Source organism: Hyperolius riggenbachi, chromosome 7 (assembly GCF_040937935.1).
Source record: "Hyperolius riggenbachi isolate aHypRig1 chromosome 7, aHypRig1.pri, whole genome shotgun sequence".
Lineage (NCBI taxonomy): Eukaryota > Metazoa > Chordata > Amphibia > Anura > Hyperoliidae > Hyperolius > Hyperolius riggenbachi.
In genome coordinates, this window is record NC_090652.1 from 312,193,124 (window position 1) to 312,216,333 (window position 23,210).

General features: G+C 46.9%; 1 protein-coding gene across 2 annotated transcripts in view; it reads left to right on the forward strand.

The window, feature by feature from the left end:
* Positions 1-23,210, forward strand: part of PTPN4 (protein tyrosine phosphatase non-receptor type 4) — a 191,919-nt gene that overhangs the window by 11,897 nt on the left and 156,812 nt on the right. Inside the window, exon 1 of one of the 2 annotated variants that reach the window (XM_068246139.1) lies at positions 9,567-9,649. The exons of the other annotated variant lie outside the window; for it this stretch is intronic. The gene's annotated coding sequence lies outside the window, so the exon portion shown is untranslated. Of the gene's footprint in view, positions 1-9,566; positions 9,650-23,210 lie in introns of those variants that run through there. 2 annotated transcript variants of the gene reach the window in all.

Sequence of the window (23,210 nt, forward strand, 5' to 3'; positions counted from 1 at the left end):
GATAGTACTTTTTCACCAACTTTTTTGTATTGTACTTTTTTTTTAGTTGAAAAGTACTGGAAAGTTATTTTAAAATCAAAGATGAAAACTTATCTCCTAGGAGAAAACTCATGTGAAAAAAGGGAATTGCATATGGGCCACAGAGTGTCCTATCTTCTAGCTTCGGAAACACAAGCAAACATTCCGCAGTGATGCACCTGCGATCGATGTCAGAATGTAAATCAGGGAGAGGAAGGCTTTTACAATGGGCAAACACTGACTAAATCCTTTATAAATTAATAGTGTAAAGAAAAAAAAATAAGAAATTTTATTCATTGTTATTTTCACTACAGTTCCTTTTTAAGTGAGACCACCACATAGAGAACTGGAACCGGACAGGTTTTATTTTTAGCACAACCAATCGGTGGGCGTTTCCTGCGATCCTGATTGGTGGTTCTGGGCAGATTCGGTTTATTTTGCCCGGGTCTCTATACATTAGCCCCTGCGTGTTTCTGTGCTGAATGGCCCCTCCCTCCCCCCGCTGGGTATAAATGTCTGTGCCCCTGTTGGGGGGGGGGGGGGGACGCGGAGAGGCCGGAGATGACGCTGCATTGTCCGGATCGCGGTCTGCTGATGGCGGAGCTTCGTATAACGTGTTATCTGCATAATTCCCCTGAGCGTACAAAGAGCCCCTTTATGTGGCCGGCGGTGGGGGGCCGCGACAGATGTCCCCCCTCTCTTCACATGGAACTGCTCCTCGTCTCGTCTGGCTATATTACGGATTAACCGCGGCTGGGCGAAAACAGCCAGACTGAAGCCTCGCGCAGCGCCGACAGTCCGACTGCCTGAGGTCTCTGATGTGATCATGTATAAAGCTGGCCATACACTATACAATTTTCCTTTCGATTGTATGATTCCAAACGATTGTAATCCTGGTCGATAATATGAAAGATGCTACAATTGACCAACCAAACTCCAACGTTGTGTTCAGTGTTTTGATTATAATGCTTAAATTGACTTTTCAGATGTTTGTCTGATCAAACGTTTGACTGGGTGAAAAAAAATTCTACAGTGTATGCCTACCTCTACTGGGGCATGTGTTGGATAACCAGATCCCCTCGCCATACCAGTTAGGCTATGTCCACATTATAAATCGCAAGAGCTGAGCGACTTATTGAGAATTGTCAGCGCTTTTCCCTGCGCTTTGCGTTTATAAAAGCGCAGGGAAAGCGCTTTTATAAGCAATTCTAAGCAATTCGTTTTTTCACTTTTTGACGTCAGTCAGGAGCTGAACTCTTTCACACGGAAAAGAATAAATACAATGTATTTATTCATAGAACAGCTCAGCAAATCGCTATACAAAGCACTTTTTCAAGCGCTTTGCGATTTCCCTATAGCTTCCATTGAGGCAAATTGCCCAGAAAATGGTACAGGCAGCGCTTTGGGGAGCGGATCGCAATGGAACCGCTCAGATGTGAACAGTCTCATAAGGAATCATTACACAATCGCTTTTAGGGTGATTTCTAAAATCGCCAGCGCTTAAAAAAAATATGCAAACTCTCATAGTGTAAACAAGCCCTAACTGCTCAGTGTCAGGCGTCACTCCTCCTTCACAGTGCAGGCAAATACTCCACTTCAGTGAGGTACCACCACCACACCCCAAGCAGTGGCCACTCACCGTTATAGTAGACCCTCAGTTAGATGGGTCCTCAGCGCTTGCGGGGTCATCTGGCCGCCCCCTGCCATATGGAGAATGTCCTGTCCTCACCACTGACTGTTATTGTTGCTAGTTCCTTTCACCTCAAAAGACGTATACCAGAGCTCCCATAGCGTAAAATTGTATATAAAATGTATTATTAAAAAGATTTTGCACTTACAAACATATCCAGGGTATATTCGCATAGAGTTTTTGTTGGCTCCACCCCAACTGTTGGCCGCCGGGTTGGCTATAGAGCGCTGTTCTTTCGCCTGCCCCTTGCGTCCACGTATGTCCCCAAGGATAGTGATGGCGGCCGCGTTTTCTTGACCGGTTTCGTCGCACCAGGCGACTCCTCAGAAGCTTCTCGGCATGGGTGATGCTGGGAGTTCTGCAGCAGGGGATTTGGCTGGGTCTCTACCTAACATGGTGAGGCAACCCCGGCATCAGTGGGTGGGGAAAGGGGGGCTGGCGCCATCTTGTGTGCTTTAGCTCCGCCCCATTGCACGCACGCCTGTGTAATTACGTGGCACAGCGTGGTACCGAAGGAGATCCACATATGCTGATGCTGTACTGGATTAGATCTGCCAACGGCGCCCCTTAGCAGACAGCCCAAATGCTCCCATGTAAAATATAAATTAGGTTTAGGGATAGCCCTGTCTAGGAGATCTCATGGAGAAGCATGTGATCAGTTTGATCAGCTGATAGATTTGTAAGGCCCTGATTTGCTGCTCATGATCATGTGTTAAACCAGGAAGTCATCACAGCAAATCAGGACCTTACAAATCTATCAGCTGACCAAACTGATCACATGCTTCTCCATGAGCTCTCCTAGGTTGGGCCATCTCTAGTTAGGTTGTGCAGTGGGGGAGGAAGGGGCTGGTGGTGATCAGAGTGTTGGGACGTAGTCACACAGGGCTGACTCTGCGCTGGATTTTATCCAGCAGCAGCGCCCCCGAGTGGCAGCTATGTTTTCTTATGTCAGACATTGGGCCTATACTAGAAGACTAAGCAGGTCATCTGGGCGCTACGCCAGATGATGGTGCTCGGTGATTCATCGGCAGCAAGGTGAGCGGTCATTTGGCTACCCCTGTTTCCAACTGACCTGGCGGTGTACTAATACGTACGCACTAGAGCATAGGTTCTCAACGTCTGGTATGCGTACCCCAGGGGGCACTTCTACTTATTGATGGTTCCAGGGGGTACTTGGGCCTAATATACTTAACCAAGAATTACACATTTAGAGTTTTAGAAAATTATAAATCTTATTTAAACACCAAATTAGTGTTTTAGCTCATTAAAAGCAATAGTACAAGCTTGGAAATTGTGTAGAACCAATTATCGTGTACTACAATTATATATTATTTGTCAAGGGGTACTTGTGATAATGTTTACTGTGCCTGGGGGGTACTTGGTGAGTACTGGGCTTTGAGGGCCAGTTTCCACTATCGCGAATCCGCATGCGGGCAACGCATGCGGATTCGCACAGTCAGTACAAGTGGATGGGACTGTTTCCACTTGTGCGTTTCCCCGCACGTTTTTCTGTGCAGAAAAAATTTGCAGGGTAGGGGCCTCAGAATTCGCCTGCGTGTGGAATGCAGGCGAATCGCACGCAATGTATTTAATAGGGAAATCGCATGCGTTTTCCCCATGCGTTTTTTGCCGCGATTTCGCATGCGATTTCGCATAGGTACCCATGTTAATTCACACAGGCAGTGACATGGTTAAAATCGCATACAGCCTTACCTATGCGAAATCGCGGCAAAAAACGCATGCGGAATCGCACCCGCATGCGATTTGCCTGCGGTGATTCGCCAGCGATTTCGTAACGCTATAGTGGAAACGGGCCCTTAAAGGGGTACATACCAATACAATGTTGAGAAACTGCTCTAGAACATGCCGGTGACGTGGGATTGGAAAGGGTTAATCATTTGCATCTCGTTGAGCCTGTCAAGTCAGATGTGTAGGTGTTGCTGAGGCGGAGTACCGCCTTAGTGCTGCGGTTAGCGGGGGATAAGTGGCAGGTCGGAGTGGCGAGGCTTCTGAGGTGGATAATTACCCGGAGAGGAGTGGAGAGCTCTGATAATCCCTCATAGGATGAAGAGGAAGGTGGCCGGATTGTTCCGGGTCTGGCGATAATGGCGGGTTCTATACGTTCGGCCGCAGCGACCACCTCAGCCATAGTTATAATTTGTGTAAATGTATAAAGCGCGGATCTCCTCCCCGGCCTTCCCCTCCGTCCCGGTAATTATGTAAGTGGACTTGTGCTAAGCCCCGGCCTCCACTGCAAATCGCCAAACGCAGTCACCGGCGCCGAGAGAGTTTGTAGATTGTTGATTCTCAGCATTTCACCGGCGATTTTGTTTCCTTGTTTGCGATTTTTGTGGCAGTCCTTTCCACACGCAATCGCGGAAAACCATGCCGCAGGCACAACTTTTGACTGACCGCCAAAGTTTGATCACCGCCATAGGATTGCATTACGGATCAGCTAATTTTGCTGAGATAGTTAGGGTGCCGCCATTGGCCATCACAAGAATTATGGGTATGGCGCCATTCGGTCGCTAATATGGCTGCCGGCAATAGCCGGTGAACGAATTACCGGCGCCCCCCCAAGATGCAACAGCTCAGCGGGTGAATAGTATTTAAAGGGCATCTGAAGTGAGAAGAATATGGAAGCTACCATATTTATTTCCTTTTAAACAATGCCAGTTGCCTGGCAGCCCTGGTGCTCTATTCGGCTGCAGTAGTGTCTGAATAACACCAGAAACAAGCATGCAGCTAATCCTGTCAGATCTGACCATGTCAGGAGCACCTGATCTGCTGCATGCTTGTTCAGGGGCTATGGTTAAAAGTATTTGAGGGATCAGCAGGGCAGCCAGGTAACTGGTATTGCTTTAAAGGAAATGAATATGGCAGCCTACACATAATACCGAAGTACACAATTTGAAGATGGCCAAACACAGGTCGGTTACGATCCGATATGCCAATCCGATCCCTCTCGATTGGATAGTGATTGATACCATAAATGGCATGCTCTATACTGATAGATTTCAGCAGAAATCAATCAAGCGTCGCTCGAACCGCGAGTGTTTTACCACTCAAGGCGCTGCTACGATACTGGCCATCGATTTCCCCCACCGCTGCTGCTCCGCCTCTGTCGCACCAAGAGTTTCCAATATGTCCAATCAGACTTTCGATGGAGTCGCTGTACAAAACTAATCCAAAGTCAATTGATTGGATATGTTGGAGCAATAGATTACTGATAGATTCAATTGTGTTTAAGTGGACCTGAACGATTGCACAGGACAGAAGGGAAAAAAGGAGAAAGGTACCCTGTGTGTATTTAGAGAGTTTAGCCTGTCTAATTCCCTCCCATCTGTGACTGATCACAAGCGTAATTTGATCTCTCAGCTGGCTGTCTCTGCAGAGCAGCTAATTTTTAAACACAGGATGTTAACCCTATGTCTGCTCCCATGAAAGCAGGAAGTAGGCTAGGGCTGCACGGTTTTTCGGTTTTAAACCAAAACCGCGGTTCGTGGCAAGACGATCTACTGATCGTCAGTACCATCGGTTTTTCGGTCCGCTGTTTAATACTTTGCTTCTGGCCCCGCTGTGCCCGGATTGGCCAGAAGCAGTGAATATGTATGAGTGTTAATGAGCGGGGGGCGGATCCACTCCAGCAAGCGGCTGGGCACACACAGCATTACCAATTACTGGCTAGCGATGGAATGACGGCAGCGGTAGGCGGAGCTGTATGCTCTGTACAGCTCCGCCTACCGCTGCCATCATTCCATCCCTAGCCAGTGATTAGTAATGCTGTATGTGCCCGGCCGCTCTCTCGAGTGGATCCGCCCCCCGCTCATTAACACTCATACATATTCACTGCTTCTGGCCAATCCACGCACAGCGGGGCCAGAAGCAAAGTATTACAGACATCGAACCGGGCAGTGCGGACCCAGCCCCCAGCACTTGAAAAAAAAATTTCTTGAGAGAAAAATCGCAATTTCGATTTTTCCCTAAAATCATGCAGCCCTAAAGTAGGCACACTGCAGATTTATTATTGCAGCATATTTGTATTGGTTATAATAACAAAGAAATGTTTTTCTTTAAAGGACAACTGAAGTGAGAAGGATATGAAGGCTGCCATATTTATTTCCTTTTAAGCTATACCAGTTACCTGGCAGCCCTGCTAATCCTCTGCCTCTAATACTATCAGCCATAGCCCCTGAACAAGTATGCAGCAGATCAGGTGTGTCTGACATTATTGTCAGATCTGACAAGATTATCTGCATGCTTGTTTCTGGTGTTATTCAGACATTACTGGAGCCAAATAGACCAGCAGGGCTGCCAGGCAACTGGTATTGTTTGAAAGGAAATAAATATGGCAGCCTCCATTTACCCCTCACTGCTCAGGTTATTATGCTACTGGGTATCTTTTAGAGCAGAGAGGAAGTTCTGAGTTCAGGTCCGCTATAATGAATCGACCAGGCATTAGGTGCGTGCGTGCAATCAGGAGCTGCTGTACACGCACTAAGTTTCTCTGCAGAGGTGATCTTTTTAAATTTGTCAGTAAAATGCCTTTTAACCTGCTGAGCGGTCTGGACGAGCTCAGCTCGTCCAACACCGCCAGAGGCTGCCGCTCAGGCCCTGCTGGGCCGATTTTGATGAAATAAAGTGCAGCACACGCAGCCGGCACTTTGCCAGCTGCGTGTGCTGCCTGATCGCCGCCGCTCTGCGGCGATCCGCCGCGAGCAGCGGCGAAAGAGGGTCCCCCCAGCCGCCTGAGCCCAGCGTAGCCGGAACAAAAAGTTCCGGCCAGCGCTAAGGGCTGGATCGGAGGCGGCTGACGTCAGGACGTCGGCTGACGTCGATGACGTCACTCCGCTCGTCGCTATGGCGACGATGTAAGCAAAACAAGGAAGGCCGCTCATTGCGGCCTTCCTTGTTTATTCTGGGCGCCGGAGGCGATCGGAAGATCGCCTCCGGAGCGCCCTCTAGTGGGCTTTCATGCAGCCAACTTTCAGTTGGCTGCATGAAATAGTTTTTTTTTTATTAAAAAAAAAACCCTCCCGCAGCCTGCCTGGCGATCTTAATAGAACGCCAGGCAGGTTAAAGGACACCCGAAGTGACATGTGACATGAGATAGACATGTGTATGTACCGTGCCTAGCACACAAATAACTATACTGTGTTCCTTTTTTTCTTTCTCTGCCTGAAAGAGTTAAATATCAGGTATGCAAGTGACTGACTCAGTCCTGACTCAGACAGGAAGTGACTACAGTGTGACCCTCACTGATAAGAAATTCCAGCTATAAAACACTTTCCTAGCAGAAAATGGCTTCTAAAAAGCAGGAAAGAGATAAAAAGGGTCAATAATTCATAGATTTTAGCTCTGGCATACTTCAATGAATTTGTCATTGAGCACAACCAATAAAACAGTTAAAACTTAAAAAGTAGATTTAAACATAAAATAAAACTGTGGAATATCTTAAGTCATTTTTTTGGAGAAGGCAGATAGAAACAATAGTTTGTTTCTTTAGTTTATTTTCGCCTCGGGTGTCCTTCAAGCCACTTGAAAGCAAGAAAATACTTAAAATAATTTCGATAGTTCTTTTTCATCTTTTTTTTTTTGGGGGGGGGGGGGGGTGGAGTACTTTCTCAATTGCAAAGTTCTGAAAAGTTATTTAAAAGAAAAAACAAAAAACGAAGACTCCTCTCGTAGGAGAAAACACAGGAGAAAAAGGTTCATTGCTTATTGGCCATAATGTGGATGGCGGAGGAGCTGCTGTCACTGATCCTCTCTGTTGGTTTATGTTATCTCTGCTAATATAAATCTGGCCTGATGGGCTACAGAGCACCTGTGTGTCAGCTGATAAGAGATGTAACGGGATGCTGGCCATATCCTTGTCACGTGATCTACTGCTATATTACTGCCTGCTGTGCATATAGCTCTGATATAGTCAGTTCAGTGTATCTCTATTCCCATCAGTCTCTGCACCAGAGGAGCTTACACTCTAATGTCCTCACCACAGTCACACACTATTATTATTATTATACATTTATATAGCTCTGACATATACCACAGCGCTGCACAGAGATCACTGATCCATTCCTATCAGTCTCTGCACCAGAGGAGCTTACACTCTAATGCCCTCACCACAGTCACACACTATTATTATACATTTATATAGCTCTGACATATACCACAGCGCTGTACAGAGATCACTGATCCATTCCCATCAGCCTCTGCGCCAGAGGAGCTTACACTCTAATGTCCTCACCACAGTCACACACTATTATTATTATACATTGATATAGCTCTGACATATTCCCCAGTGCTGTACAGAGATCACTGATCCATTCCTATCAGTCTCTGCACCAGAGGAGCTCACACTCTAATGTCCTCACCACAGTCACACACTATTATTATTATACATTTATATAGCTCTGACATATACCACAGCGCTGTACAGAGATCACTGATCCATTCCCATCAGTCTCTGCACCAGAGCAGACGTGTGGTGGGGAGCTCCTGTTGAGATCCAGAGAGCAGCATAACCGGCTTATACCTAGCCCAGTTCTGTGCTTGTTTTTGGGCTTGGAGACACCTGAGGTCCCTGCTTAGGCCTTGGCCTGCAGGGGCCCTCTCTACACTAGCCAGCTGCTTCCAGCAATGGAGCAGCGGGCTCATGCCCCCCCTGACCTGTCTTACCTAGGGGCAGGGGGGAATATCCGAGAAGCAGCTTCCAGAGATGTGGTGGCAGATGTGGTGGCCTGGAATAAGGCAATGAGTTATCATTCACACCTGTATGATCAACTGGAGTTGCAACTAAAAGAACGGATACACCGCTTTGGAGTGAGATGGAGACCTGAATTCCTCCAAACCGACCCAGTAACTGCGGAGCTACAAAGAAAAATAGATGAGCAGAGGAAAGTGGTGTCAGAACTGGAGGAGAAAGGTGGACCCTTCCGTGAATCCTACTGTAATGCTGCTCGGTTCCGTCAGCAAGCAGCAAAGCCAGCTATGGGAAGAGCAACACCTACACCTGGAGCCGATGTGAGAGCTGAGACATCCCAAACCGTAAGTCCCGCGGAAAGGGTGGAGGGTAATCCCAGTGAGACCCCGTGTGGGCAGGTAGAGGAGATGGAGGTGACCCTGGAAGGTGTGGAGGGTACTGGTGAGCCAGCTGTGCTCAGAGCCCCCCAGCAGAGTGTGGCTGTGGCCGGAGAGGGGGGCTGTGCTGATGTGCAAACCCAGAGCAGCCCTGTGTGTACAGAGAAAGCTATAGAGAAGGAGGAGATACAGTCTAACGTGCCTACACCTAATGCGGCTGCCGGTGGAGTTGATGGTGTGACGAGCAATGTGCCTAATGTGGCCCCTGCATCCCCTGTGAGTCAGGAGCCTGCTGACACTGATCCTATGGAGGAGGATATGCAGCCTGAGGATACTAAGAATGCTGGTGTGGTGGAGAGCGATGTGCCTGTGTCTGCTGATGTGGCCCCTGCATCCCCTGTGAGCCAGGAGCCTGCTGGAGACGATGTGGTGGGAGAGGGCATGCAGCCTGAATTGCCTGTCCCTAGTAGTGCTGGTGTGCTGAGGAGTGATGTGTCTGCTGAACCTGCTGATGTGCCCCCTGTGAGTCAGGAACCTGCTGATGCTGGCCTGCTGGAGGAAAAGACAGAGACAAACTTACGTACATCGCTGCCAAGAGCAGCAAAAAGGAGGAAAAGTAAACTTAAACTCACTATGAGGAAGAAGCATGCTGCTCGCAGCCAGCCCTGCACTGCACAGCTGTCTACTGCAGAGGGTGCAGGGTTGGGATTGGCGGGAAAGCAAAGAGGAAGTGATGTCAGCACTACTGGAGCTCTGTACTCTGAGGCATCCCCGGCATCCCTGCGTGTGGGAGCCAGCAGAGCTGATAGGAAAGTGCTGAGTCAGACTGGTGAGAAGCTGCAGGCTGGTGATGGAGCTTCTGTGAGTAAAGCTGTCACCAGCCATGAGAAAGGGGATGCTTCATTAACCCCTTCTGAGGTGTCTGCACCTCCAGGGGGGAACTCTGCCACATCCATTGAAGATAATGGTGGCTGTGAGCAAATTTTGTCTGTTAATGCTAATTTGTCTACTGGTGTGGATTGTAATGTTGTTGTGCAGAAACATGTGCCAGAGGTTATTGTGTCCTCACTCCCAGCTGCACAAACTAGTGAGACATCTGCTGAAGAAAAGCAGCTAGCTGCCAATATTGAGGATGAAACCAGGTCTATTGATGTGTCTTCAATTCCGGGTCCTGTCGTGCCTGCTGGGGATCTGGGGTCAGGGCCAGCTGAGTCCACTGTCCACATTAAAGTAAAAACTGTGGACACCATTTTTGGTGACATTAAAACTGTGGTGGTGGATGGGTTGGCACTGGCCCCGGGTCTTGCATGCACGGCAGGCAATGGAGATTCTGTTTCAGTATCTGCTGGTCTTGAAAAGGAGGTTTTAGGGGTGGCAGATGTCCCTTCTGGGGGTTCTAACTCATCTGCCAAAAAGGTATTGCCCCAACAGGTTGAAGAAAACAGGGAAATAGAACGTTTTGAGAAAGAACTTTTGGGGCCGAGGGTGATAGGTGATTTTGTAGCAGGAAATAAGCGGTATGTCATAGAACCTGATGTATTGTATATATTAGGGGAAAAAAATTGTAAAGTACTTGATTTTTTTCAAATAGAGGAAGAGTCTAATTTAAGTAAGATTGAGTCCATAGGCTTAGGTGATTCCAGCCTAGGTATTCAATCAGATTTCAGAGCAGGTGGTATGCGTTTCCTGATTAGAAACGAAGTACTTTTTTGTTATGATGATAAAGGCAGTGAAATCCTCATGGAGGTCATTGCTGGAGTGGGCGAGTGTCATCCTTCTGTAAAAAAAACACCAATTTCTTCTAGTTCTGGTTTAGCCTCTGTCACCAGGAGTGGGGAAACTGTAGCACCTACTGTGCTACCCAAGCCGCAGGCTAAACCCTTTTCGTATGCCCAAAAGGCAGCAAGCGGTCGGTCAGGTGGTAGTGTTGCTGGAGGTAAGAGAGTGCCCGCTCCCTTGGTACAGGGGGAGGATGCACCTGTGTCGGGGGGGAGGAGGAACGTGGTCCGTTTGAAATGGATTGGTGAATCCCGGATCCCGGGAAAGCAGGACTTCGTTCGCCTTCTCCTTGGCACAGGTGTAAAGGCCCAGGACATTTATGCGATCATTGCTCCTGGTGACCCCCCTGAGTACTACGACGTTAGCTTTCTGACTTCAGGGGGGCAAGAGTTTTTTATGGAAGAGAAGGATAGAAGGAGAGCAGAGTGGAAAAACTTTGTTGCATCGTATGTGTCTCGGCAACCCCTGGAGAGGAGGGCTACCGTCGTAGTATACAATGAATCCATCCCAGTACAAGACGTTATCCTCTGGCTCTCTCACTATGTAGATGTGGTGTCCCGTCCCCAGAGGATCCTGGATGACCTGGGTATCTGGTGGGGCGGATATGAAATCTCGATAAAAATGAGATACGAAAATGGAGTGTATTCTCATGTTCCCAGATCCGCCCTTATCGGAAGAGATAAAATTTCAGTTTTCTACCCAGGTCAGCCCAGGGTCTGCAACCGTTGTGGGGGGAGGGGACACTACAGCTATGGCTGTAAGCAGCCCCGGTGTGGTCTTTGCCAGGAGTTTGGGCATGACGCAAAGGATTGTAAAAATATCAAGTGTAATCTGTGCCATAGTTTTGGCCATCCCTATAGTGTGTGCCCAAACTCCTGGGAAAACTTGCCTGCCACGGTGAAGGAGGCCTTGCTGGCAAAGATGGAAGAGGAGGGAGTACAGTCGTATGCCCTTAACCTTCCTATTGTGCAAACCTCTCAGCCTGTTTCCCCTGCCATCCCTCCTGATGTGTCGAATCCTGTGTCTGAACCTAGTGTCAACCCAACTACTGTGCTCCCCTCTGAAACAGCGCCCGCTGAGGAGGCCTCTGAGGAACTGTGGCATGTAGTGAAGAGGGCCAGGGGAAGAGGTCGTACTGGGAATGTGACTGGGGGAGCGGGTACTCCCTCCCAAAAATCGCCTGAGTCTGGAGGTCCTAAAAGGAAAGCCGCTAATACCCCTTATCCTGGGTCGCGCAAGGGCCCAAGGGAAAAAGGGACCAAGGAAGCTATAGTTACCAGAGATGGTAAGGGGCCACTGGCCCAGTCAATTTCAAAACCTGGGCAAAGTCCCAAACCTTCTTCTCCCTCTCCAACTGTTTCCCCTACTACTCCTCCCTCACCTTCCCCTCCTGTTATCCCTCCTCCTTCTGCCCTCCCTCCTGTCCCTCCTGATGAACCTCCCGTCCCTGTCCCTTTGTCTAATCCCCCCTCCCCAATGTTACTTTCTGAGACATCTGTGGTCCCTCCCTCAATAGAGAGAGAGCCGATGATGTCGGTTGAGTGGGATGATCTACCTCCAGATGAACTGATTTATCTGGAAAATAGGCTTCGTTATGTGAAGAAACATAAACCTAAAACACTTAAGGAGAGGCGATTACAGAAGCAGTATGAGACCACTGTTAAAAGACAGGACATCCATTTGTCCAACAGGTTTAGTACTCTGCAAAACGAGCAGGAAGATCCATCCTCTGAGGAGGTCATGGACACAGCAGACTCTGGGCAGAAGAATGCATCCTAATGTTGTCTCTGTCTTGTGTTCTTTTATTTCTTTTTGTCCTTTGTGAAGTAAGTTGGAGGGATTCTATTTTTAACACTCAAATGGCTGTTCTCCCACCACTAAAGCTGGCGACCATTAATGTTGCCAGCATAAAATCAGTAAGAGCTCGTGAGTTAGCCTTATTTTTTCTCAGCCGTTTTGATGCTGACATTTTGTTTTTGCAAGAGACTAGGCTCACCTCTTTGGCTGATATCCACCTGGCCAAGAGGGACTGGAGATCTGGTCCGAGTTATTGGTCTCTTGCGGCTGAGCCTTACAGTGGTGTGGCAGTACTTTTTAGAACTGGTTCAGTAACTTGCCGGCGAGTGTTTGAGATAGAAATGGGGAGATGTCTGGTCCTAGACGTCGTTGTGAAGGGGCAGGACCTCAGGCTAATTAACATCTATGGCCCCCAGTCCAAATGGGAGAGGAAATGCCTTTTTACAGCGATCAGGCCTTTCCTTTTTACAACCCGGCATGTAGTATTTGGTGGTGATTTTAACACCATTGTCAGGTCAATGGACAGGAGAGGTGCCAATACTCGGCTGGGTTGCGATAGTATTTCATTAAATAGAATAGTTAGTGAGGCTGGTTTGGTGGATGTTCACGTTCGACATTCACCAAACCTCACTGGGTTCACTTTTTCTAGAGGTACTAGTCAGAGTAGAATAGACAGGTTTTTTGTTACAGAGAGTCTTGCTACCTCGTCCCCTAGGGTACAGGCGGTAGAATTCTCTGATCACTGTATTCTGTCGGTGGACTTGAATGTTTCGGATGCTCCTCCCAGGGGTAGGGGTATCTGGAGACTTAATTCGACTCTATTGCTGGAGGAGAGTATAAGACAATCTGTTGAGGAATTTTTTCAGGCGCAGGTTACCATCCTGGACTGCTTTGGCAACAGGTCAGAGTGGTGGGAGGTAGTCAAAAAGCGGGTTGTTGGACTCTTCAAGGACCTAGCCAAGAAAAAACACGTTGGTAAATATGTTGCTTACCAACGACTGAGAAGAAGACTTGAAGTCCTTGTTTCGGAAGGCGGAGATCAGGGGGAGATCTCTGAGGTCAAGACTCAACTCAAGCAGCAGCAGTATGACCGGCTGTCCTCTCTGTGTCTGGAAAGGGATTATGGCAAATACCACTCGCCTGATCCCTACCAGAACTGCAGACAAGGTGCAGCGCTTAAAACGGTCATTGGTCTCAGAGATGGTTCAGGATTTGTAGCAAAGTCCAGGCTGGGAATCCTGTCCATTGCTAGAGGTTTTTATGCTGATTTGCTTGGGAGAAAGTCACTTGATCAAGCAAGGATAAAAGATTTTCTGGTCTCTACACCAGGTCTCGATGATGTTGATGTTTCTGGCATAAATTTGACAGAGGTAATCACTACCGAGGAAGTAGTAAGAGCTATTGATAGCCTTACACCTAAAAAGACCCCTGGTCCAGATGGCTTGACGGCTGAATTTTACAAGACTTTCAAGTCATTTCTGGCACCTCAATTGGCAGATGTTTTTAATCATTGCCTTGCTGAGGGTGTGTTACCATCGTCCATGAGGCAATCGGCTGTGATCCTTCTGTCAAAAGGTAAAGATCCCGAGATGATTGAGAATTGGCGTCCCATCAGCCTTCTCAACGTCGACAGGAAGATTTTGGCAAAAATTTTGTTCTGGCGTCTGACTCAGGCAACATGTATGCTTTCTCGCCATCAGCACTGCTCAGTTCCGGGTAAAGGCACTTTCTCAGCGTTGTTAGCTGTCCGGGAAGTCTTGGAGCGGTGCAGGGCTGAGGGTTGGGGAAAGTACTTGCTGGCATTGGACCAGTCCAAGGCTTTTGATCGGGTCAACCATGAGTACCTGTGGCAGTTACTTTGCGTTTATGGTCTACAGGGTGGTTTTGTTGATTGGCTCCGTACATTGTACAAAGGGGCAGAGAGTTTCATGCTTGTCAATGGTTGGGTTGGCAAACCTTTTGAAGTAAGTTCTGGTGTCCGTCAGGGTTGCCCTTTGAGCTCCCTCCTGTACGTGTTTGCGATCGATCCCTTCGTGAGGAGGTTAGAGAACAGCATGCTCAGTGGAGTTCCTGCGGGCATCCCTGGTGTCTCATCCTTCAAGGTAGTGGCCTATGCCGATGATGTAACTGTGATAGTCTCTGGGACAGAGGAGGCAAAGGTGGTTGTCTCGGAGATTGCCAGGTACTCAGAAGCATCAGGATCACAGGTCAATCAGGACAAGTGTGAAATTTTCTGGATGGGAAAAGATGGAGAGAGCTTTGTACTTCCTGGCTCCTTTCCTGTACCCCAACCGAAAATTAAGATCCTTGGCATCGAATTCAGTCCTGGTGATTACGGCCATCAAAATTGGGTTTGTAGACTAAATGATGTCGGCGCTAAGGTGGCTCGCTGGAAAGGTTGGCATTTGACCTTCAGAGAAAGGGTTGATCTGATCAAGAGCCATCTGGTACCAATACTGTTATATGTTAGCTATGTTGCAATTTTGCCTCAATCCCTGTATTCGAGGATATGTGACCTGTTTTTCCAGATGCTCTGGAAAAACAGGTTAAACATTGTGCGCAGAAACGTTACCTACAAAGTCAGGCAGGAGGGTGGCTTAGGTATGGTCAACCCGATTGTTTTCTTTTCTCTGCTTTTTATCAAACATAATCTTGGTAACATGCTTTCAGAGAACCCGCCTGACTGGGTAGGCATTTTTCGTGACTGGTTTGGGACTTCTCTCACGAGTTGGGAAAGTAGTGGTCCAGTGAAGAGTTTGGCATCGCGTCGTGACTATCTTCCGGCCTACGTTGCCCCGTGTCTGAGAAAGCTAAGACAGTGGGGATTGACTGTGGAGGATATCAAATCGGTCGGGAGGCGTGCTCTCACGGTCCGGGTGGTAGACTCATACTTTCATGACTCACTGTACTTGAGAGATTGCCCAAGCACGCATCTGGAGGAGGGTTTGCGGCTCATTAATTCGCCGCGGATTCCCAACAAATTGTGGGACATCGCTTGGCTCTCCTTTCAAGGCAAGCTTTACGTTAAGGGTAACGTGAAATGTCTAAAGGTGGAAGCACGTGGATGTCCTCGTGAGGAGTGTGGTGGTGCTGAGGAGTCCATGGACCACTTTTTACTTCACTGCCCCTTTAATGTGGAAGTATGTAAACAGGTGGGTGGGAGCCTAGGTATTCCTTTCCTGGCGCATCTGAGTTATGCTGAGTGGGCATACGGAGCATTCAAACGTCGCCAGGGTTTTGATTTGTGCACTTTGTATTTAGTTAGTTTAGCTGTCAGACATCACACATGGTTAGCACGGTGTCAGCTTTGCATTAGGCAGAAATTCCTCCCTGTTCAGGTGGTGGTGAACAGTATTCTGGGTGAGGTTTCTAGGATTCGGTGCTTGGAGAGGCGTAATATGGGCAGAGGTGCCTGGGTTCTTGCCTGGCAGAACATCAGGCCTCCTTAGCCTATTGACGTCTCTTCTGGGTGAGCTTTCTATTTCTCATCACAGACTACTTAGATTTTGAATCTTTTTCTACATTTTTTGTAAATGACTGGCCGCAGACATACTGGAGGTGTTTTCCTTGCAGCTTATTCTTATTGTATTGGAGATGAGGGTTTTTTTTTTTTTTTTTTTTTTTGTCTTGTGCAGGTTTTTGATTATTTATCGTCGTATGTGTACACTTGCCCTTTTCCTGAATATGTGGTAGTTTGATTGTTAGTGTTGGTGCATTTATTTTGTATGATTGTTGTTAGGTGATGTCAGGTATTGTGTGCTGTTGGTTATTGTTTTTTGTGGCATACGTTCAGGTGTTGGGTCTGTGTTGTTTAGTCATGTCTCGTTGTTTGAATCGGTGGTATGTTTGAGCATTCTTCTGCTCAGGTCTTCATAACAGATTAATATTGTATTATAATGTTATGTTGATTTTGTTGTTTTTGGACATAGAAGTCCTGCTTTTGTTTGTGCATATATATGCAGAATTGATTGTTCTTGTTTCTTTGATCTTGTTTTTTGTTACAGTTGGTATGATTAATTGATCAAATTATTTTATTTATTTATTTGTATTATAATTGTAAATAATATTTTTCTAATAAAAATCTACACTCTAATGTCCTCACCACAGTCACATACTATTATTATTATACATTTATATAGCTCTGACATATACCACAGCGCTGCACAGAGATCACTGATCCATTCCTATCAGTCTCTGCGCCAGAGGAGCTTACACTCTAATGCCCTCACCACAGTCACACACTATTATTATACATTTATATAGCTCTGACATATACCACAGCGCTGTACAGAGATCACTGATCCATTCCCATCAGTCTCTGCGCCAGAGGAGCTTACACTCTAATGTCCTCACCACAGTCACACACTATTATTATTATTATACATTTATATAGCTCTGACATATTCCACAGTGCTGTACAGATCGCTGATCCATTCCCATCAGTCTCTGCGCCAGAGGAGCTTACACTCTAATGTCCTCACCACAGTCGCACACTATTATTATTATTATACATTTATATAGCTCTGACATATTCCACAGCGCTGTACAGAGATCACTGATCCATTCCCATCAATCTCTGCACCAGGGAAGCTTACACTCTAATGTCCTCACCACAGTCGCACACTATTATTATTATTATACATTTATATAGCTCTGACATATTCCACAGCGCTGTACAGAGATCACTGATCCATTCCCATCAGTCTCTGCGCCAGAGGAGCTTACACTCTAATGTCCTCACCACAGTCGCACACTATTATTATTATTATACATTTATATAGCTCTGACATATTCCACAGCGCTGTACAGAGATCACTGATCCATTCCCATCAATCTCTGCACCAGGGAAGCTTACACTCTAATGTCCTCACCACAGTCGCACACTATTATGTACTAGCTAATGACCCGGCGTTGCCCGGGTATGTATTTGGCTGGTGTTGGCTCCACCCACTTTTTCTAACCCTAACACACAAATGACCAAGTTTGTGAGCTTTGACATCAATAATTTGTATATTTCCATAGAAATTAATCAAATCAGATTTGGCTGTTTGTGGCTCCACCCCTCTCCAGCATTTGAACCCCAGTCACCCAATGACCAACTGTGGCAGGTTTGATGCATCTGCTATTAAGTGTAAAAATGGCAGCAATTTTAATATTCCCCTTTAAAATCAACAGGTGAATTTTGATTGGCTATTATAAGCTCCACCCACTGCCCTGAATATTAATCTTAGTCACCCAGTGACCACCTGGGCAAAGTTTGAGAAGCCTGCCATAGACAGTGTAAGAAGGGCTGCAGTTTATATTTTCGCAGGGAAATCTGTTGTTGATTCCACTCAGTTTTTGTAACCTTAACACAGCCACTCAATGACCAAGTTAGTGAGCTTTCGGGTTCCTGGCATCAAAATTGTGTGAATGGAAGCAGTTTATTCAGCAAGGAAATCTGATTGGCTGTTTGTGGCTCCGCCCCTTTTGGTGAATTTGGACCCCAGTCACCCAATGACTGATTGGTGCAAGTTTGAAGCCTCGGCCATAAACAGTGTAAGAATGGCAGCAGTTTCACTATTCCCCTTGAAAATCAATAGGTGAATTTTGATTGGCTGTTGTAGGCTCCACCCACTTTTCTGAATCTTAATCTCATTCACCCAGTGACCAAGTGTGCCAAGTTTGAAAACCCTACTATTAACAGTGTCAGAATGTCTGCAGTTTACAGTTTCCCATTTAAAATGAATGGCTGAAATTTGATTGCCTGTTTTTGCTCCGCCCACTTTTCCTGGATTTGTAACCTCGGTCACCAAGTGACCAACTGTGCCAAGTGTGGGGACTCTGGCTTGATTACTGTGAGAATGGCAGCCTTTTACATTTTTTCTATTGACATGAATGGGTGGAATCTGATTGGCTGTTTGTAGCTCCGCCCAGGTGTGCAGTGGGGCCCAAGACCCCCAGAACCTATCATCCCAGGTAGTAAGGGATCTGTGTACCAAGTTTCATCCAAATCGGTCAAGGCAGTTTCGAGTGATCGCGGCACATACACACATACACACGTATATACATCCGGTTTTATATAAATAGAGATATTCATTATATGATGGCATTTTTGCAGTAGTGGAAGCATTCTTCTTCTACTTTTGCATGTAAATGTTGGTTGTGTAGTTTTTGTATTGAGAGATTTCGGCGTGCTTTGCGCACAGCTCTGTATAATAACAGTCGTTGATATTTATGCGTTTTCCCCCGGCGCTCCCCTCCTCTCTCTCCGCCGTCAGATATCTCACTCTGTGATTTGGCCGGGAGCAGAGCGTAGCCGGTGAACGGGCAGACGGCGTCTCCTCAGATATTAGCGGGCTCGTTAAGCAGCGTGTCACCGCCGGCCTCATCTTCTGGCGTTGAGATTAGAGAGAGGCGGCACGTTGGAAGCGGTTTCTGGTGTCCTGTCACCTTTGATCAGCGCGATCTCATGGAGATGGCTGATTACGCCGCTATCGCTCCCCGCTCTCATCGCTTTTGTTTAGTGTAATGTGGGCTGTTTACGGGAAACATTTCTGTGGCGTATTGTGCTATGCAAATTGGTGCTTTAAATAGAAGCTGCTCTTGTTGGTGCATCTTCAGCATTACTGGGGACTCTCATACTCCGCTTTACAGAAGGGCCTATTAATGGCGGACTTTATATAAAAATAACGACTTCACAGAAGTAAGCCAGTCCTAGCTCCACCCCTTCCTTCATCCAACCCCCAAATACCTTACAGAAGTAAGCCAGCCTAGCTCCACCCCTTCCTTCATCCAACCCCCAAATACCTTACAGAAGTCAGTCAGCTCCACCCCTTCCTTCCTCCAAACCTCAAATACTGACTTCACAGAAGTAGGCCAGTCCTAGCTCCACCCCATCCTTCCTCCAAACCCAACATTCTGACTTCACAGAAGTAAGCCAGTCCAACTCCACCCTTTCCTTCATCCAACCCCCAAATACTGCGGATTTCCATTGGATGATTTCCCTGCAGCATGTTGTCAGATCTTTTTCCTGTCCAATCATCTTAATGTTTGGCATTTTAAGAAGCTGTTACGCAGGCATAGCTGTGGCCACTCTGGTGTCCGTCAGGTCATTGCTCAGAGACTCTGCATTTTTCATGGTGAAATTTGCCTTTCTTAAAGAGAACCCGAGGTGTGTTTAAAGAATGTTATCTGCATACAGAGGCTGGATCTGCCTATACAGCCCAGCCTCTGTTGCTATCCCAAACCCCCCTAAGGTCCCCCTGCACTCTGCAATCCCTCATAAATCACAGCCACGCTGCTGACAAACAGCTTGTCAGAGCTGGCTGTGCTTATCTCTATAGTGTCAGTCTGCTGCTCTCCCCGCCTCCTGCAGAACTCCAGTCCCCGCCTGCATCACTTCCCTCCCTGCTGATTGGAGGGAAGGGATGGGGGCAGGGACCGGAGCTATGCAGGAGGCGGAGGAGCAGCTGAGACTGACACTACAGATGTAAACACAGCCTCACAGCACGGCTGTGATTTATGAGGGATTGCAGAGTGCAGGGGGGTTTGGGATAGCAACAGAGGCTGGGCTGTATAGGCAGATCCATCCTCTGTATGCAGATAACATTCTTCAAACCCACCTCGGGTTCTCTTTAATCCTCAGCTGTTAGGGAGATGGGAGTGCCTGCATAACACATAGTATAGGCAGAGCCAGGATCCCTGTGAGTGTGTAGGATCACGCCACCTTGTGGAATCAGTGTGTCACTGCAGCCGGAAACTTGAGAGGTGTACAGATGTCAGTGGGCCGCTACCTTTCATTCCTACATTGTGCAGAGCTGTGAATCCACGAGATGGAGACCAGATTTCTGCATGTTTTCTTATACTGATAATGCAGAGCAATATGTGCTGGTATTATTTAACAGGAAATAAATATGGCAGCCTCCCTATCTCTCTCACTTCATGGGTGCTATCATAGGGAAAAATACAGTAATATATACTGTATATAGCATAGGAGAGCATTGTATATGAATCTCATACAGTGCAGTACATTCTCGTTAAAGCAAACTCCAAGGGCCCAGGAAAAGTAGTTGACTACATCACAAGTTTATTATTATTATTTAGTGTTTATATAGCGCCAACATCTTCCGCAGCGCTGTACAGAGTATATTGTCTTGTCACTAACTGACCCTCAGAGGAACTCACAATCTAGTCTCTACTATAGTCCAATGTCTATGTATGTGTCATGTAGTGTATCGTAGTCTAGAGACAATTTTAGGGGATGCCAATTAACTTATCTGTATGTTTTTGAAGTGTGAGAGGAAACCGGAGTGCCTGGAGAAAACCTGCAGACACGGGGAAAAAATACAAACTCCTTGCAAATGTTGACCTGGCTGGGATCTGGAACTGGGGACCCAGCGCTGCAAGGCGAGAACGCTAACCACTACGCCACCTATGCCTCTGTATAAATTTACTAGAGCTGTGGAGTCGGCACAAAAATCTTCCGACTCCGACTCCTCAGTTTATGAAACCACGACTCCGACTCCAACTCCGGGTACCAAACTGGCTCCGACTCCTCAACTTCGACTCCACAGCCCTGAAATATACATTGCATATTTATACAGATGCATTTGCTGAAGACTGAGTTTACTATATCCAGAGGTTTACTATATCAGAGTTTATTATACTGAGATTCTACTGTATGTGGGAAGAACCAACATATTGTGCGATTTTAAAACCTTAAACTTCAGAGAGCTGCGACTTGCAATGGGGCCCATAGAATTTTAGTAAATGTGAATTTTCCTGTGTTTTTCCCGCATGGCAGTCAAGGAAATAATGTTGGCAGTCATCACATTTCTCTTAAAGGACACCCGAGGCGAAAATAATCTAATGTAATAAACTATTGTATCTATCCTCCTCCTCCTAAAAATGACTTTTTAAGATATTCCACAGTTTTATTTTATGTTTATATCTACTTTTTAAGTTTTAACTGTTTTATTATTTTTGCTCAATGACACATTCATTGAAGTATGCCAGAGCTAAAATCTATGAACTGCTGACCTTTTTTTTTATCTCTTTCCTGCTCTTAGAAGCCATTTTCTGCTAGGAAAGTGTTTTATAGTTGTTATTTCTCATCAGTGAGGGTCACTCTGTAGTCACTTGCTATCTGAGTCAGGACTGAGTCAGTAACTCTTTCAGGCAGAGAAAGAAAAAAAGGAACACAGCCTAGTTATTTGTGTGCTAGGCACTGTACATACACATGTCTATCTCATCATGTCACATGTCACCTCGGGTATCCTTTAATTCGAGTTGCTCATCAGTCAGCCATGAAGTGTCCCTATACGTATGCGTCCCTCCTTTATACTGTAGAATCTCGTTATAGTAAACTCTGATATAGTAAACATTCAGGTGATAAACGAAGCGTCCGGTTCCTGGCTAATCTCCATTATAAGTATATAGGATTAACGCCTGGTAGAGTAAATCCGGATATAATGGAAATTCTGTTATAGTAAACCTGTTTTGTGGCCCCTGTGATATTCTGTGTCTGGCTATAGTGGAAAATGGGCAGAAACGCGCGTCCTAAGTCAGTCAGTGACCCCTGGGCTGTGGTTGGTGGGTGGGCTGGCAGTCACCTGTAGCCTGCTCGCTATCTGCACTTTACTCTGGGCCTGCATACCCTCAAAAGCACCAGCTGGTGAGACCTATGCTTCTGTGTAAGCTGCTGGATGATAACTAAAGAACTGCCTGTCATCTGTGACTTGCTTGTGCATGGCTGCAACGCTACAACATCATCCAGGCTGCACAGAAATGTGGACAGGGGAGCACGCCATTAGTACTGTACCTGCATTAACTGGTGAGACCTATGCTTTCTGTGTAAGCTGCTATCTGATTAATGAGGGAACTGCCTGTCATCTGTGACTTGCTTGTGCATGGCTGCAATGCTACATTATCATCCAGGCTGCACAGGAATGTGGACAGAGGAGCACACTATATCAGTATAATTTCTGCATTATCTGGTGAGACCTATGCTTCGTATGTAAGCTGTTGCCTGATTACTGAGGCGATTGCTTGTCATCTGGGACTTGCTTGTGCATGGCTGCAACGCTACAGCATCATCTAGGCTGCACACAAATGTGGATAGAGAAGCACACTATATCAGTATAATACCTGCATTATCTGGTGAGACCTATGCTTCCTGTGTAAGCTGCTGCCTGATTACTGAGGGAATTTCCTGTCATCTGGGACTTGCTTGTGCATGGCTGCAACACTACATTATCATCCAGGCTGCACAGAAATGCCCTATGCTTCCTGTGCAACCTGTTGCATGATTATTGCATGCAAATTCCTGCATATTGAGTACTGTGTATTGTGATCTAGCTTAGTTGCTGTCTGTGCTCCCTTGCTGAAGCATTGAAAAGAAAAAATGGCTTCCAATTATTGACTGAATTAGATCCGTTATTATAGCATGCTTTATGGGCTGAGTATGACCGTTTCTGATACAGTAGTGTACTTTGCCCGGTCCCTTGGAGTTTACTGTAAAGGGATTCTCCTGTAGCTGTGAGGGTCTGTGTGGCCTTCTGGCTGTATCCTGATGTGTGATGGCTCGTTGCGATCGTCCCACCCCCCCCTTCGCCGGCGGCGAATCGCACTCCTCTCCTTCCCGGGAAGTATGTCAGCTTCGGGTTCATTAATGTTTTATTAAACCGCCCACTGTTTTCATCTCCAGCCCACGCCAGGCTGCGGAGCCGTGTTCCCAAAGAGGGCCGCGTTCTGCTCGAGTCGCTGAGCTGGAAACACCGCGCCGACGTCCTTCCAATTCTGCATTCTCTGACTTCCACCGTCCGTCCGCCTCTCTGGAGACTGTGCGCGGGAGGAGACGACGCGA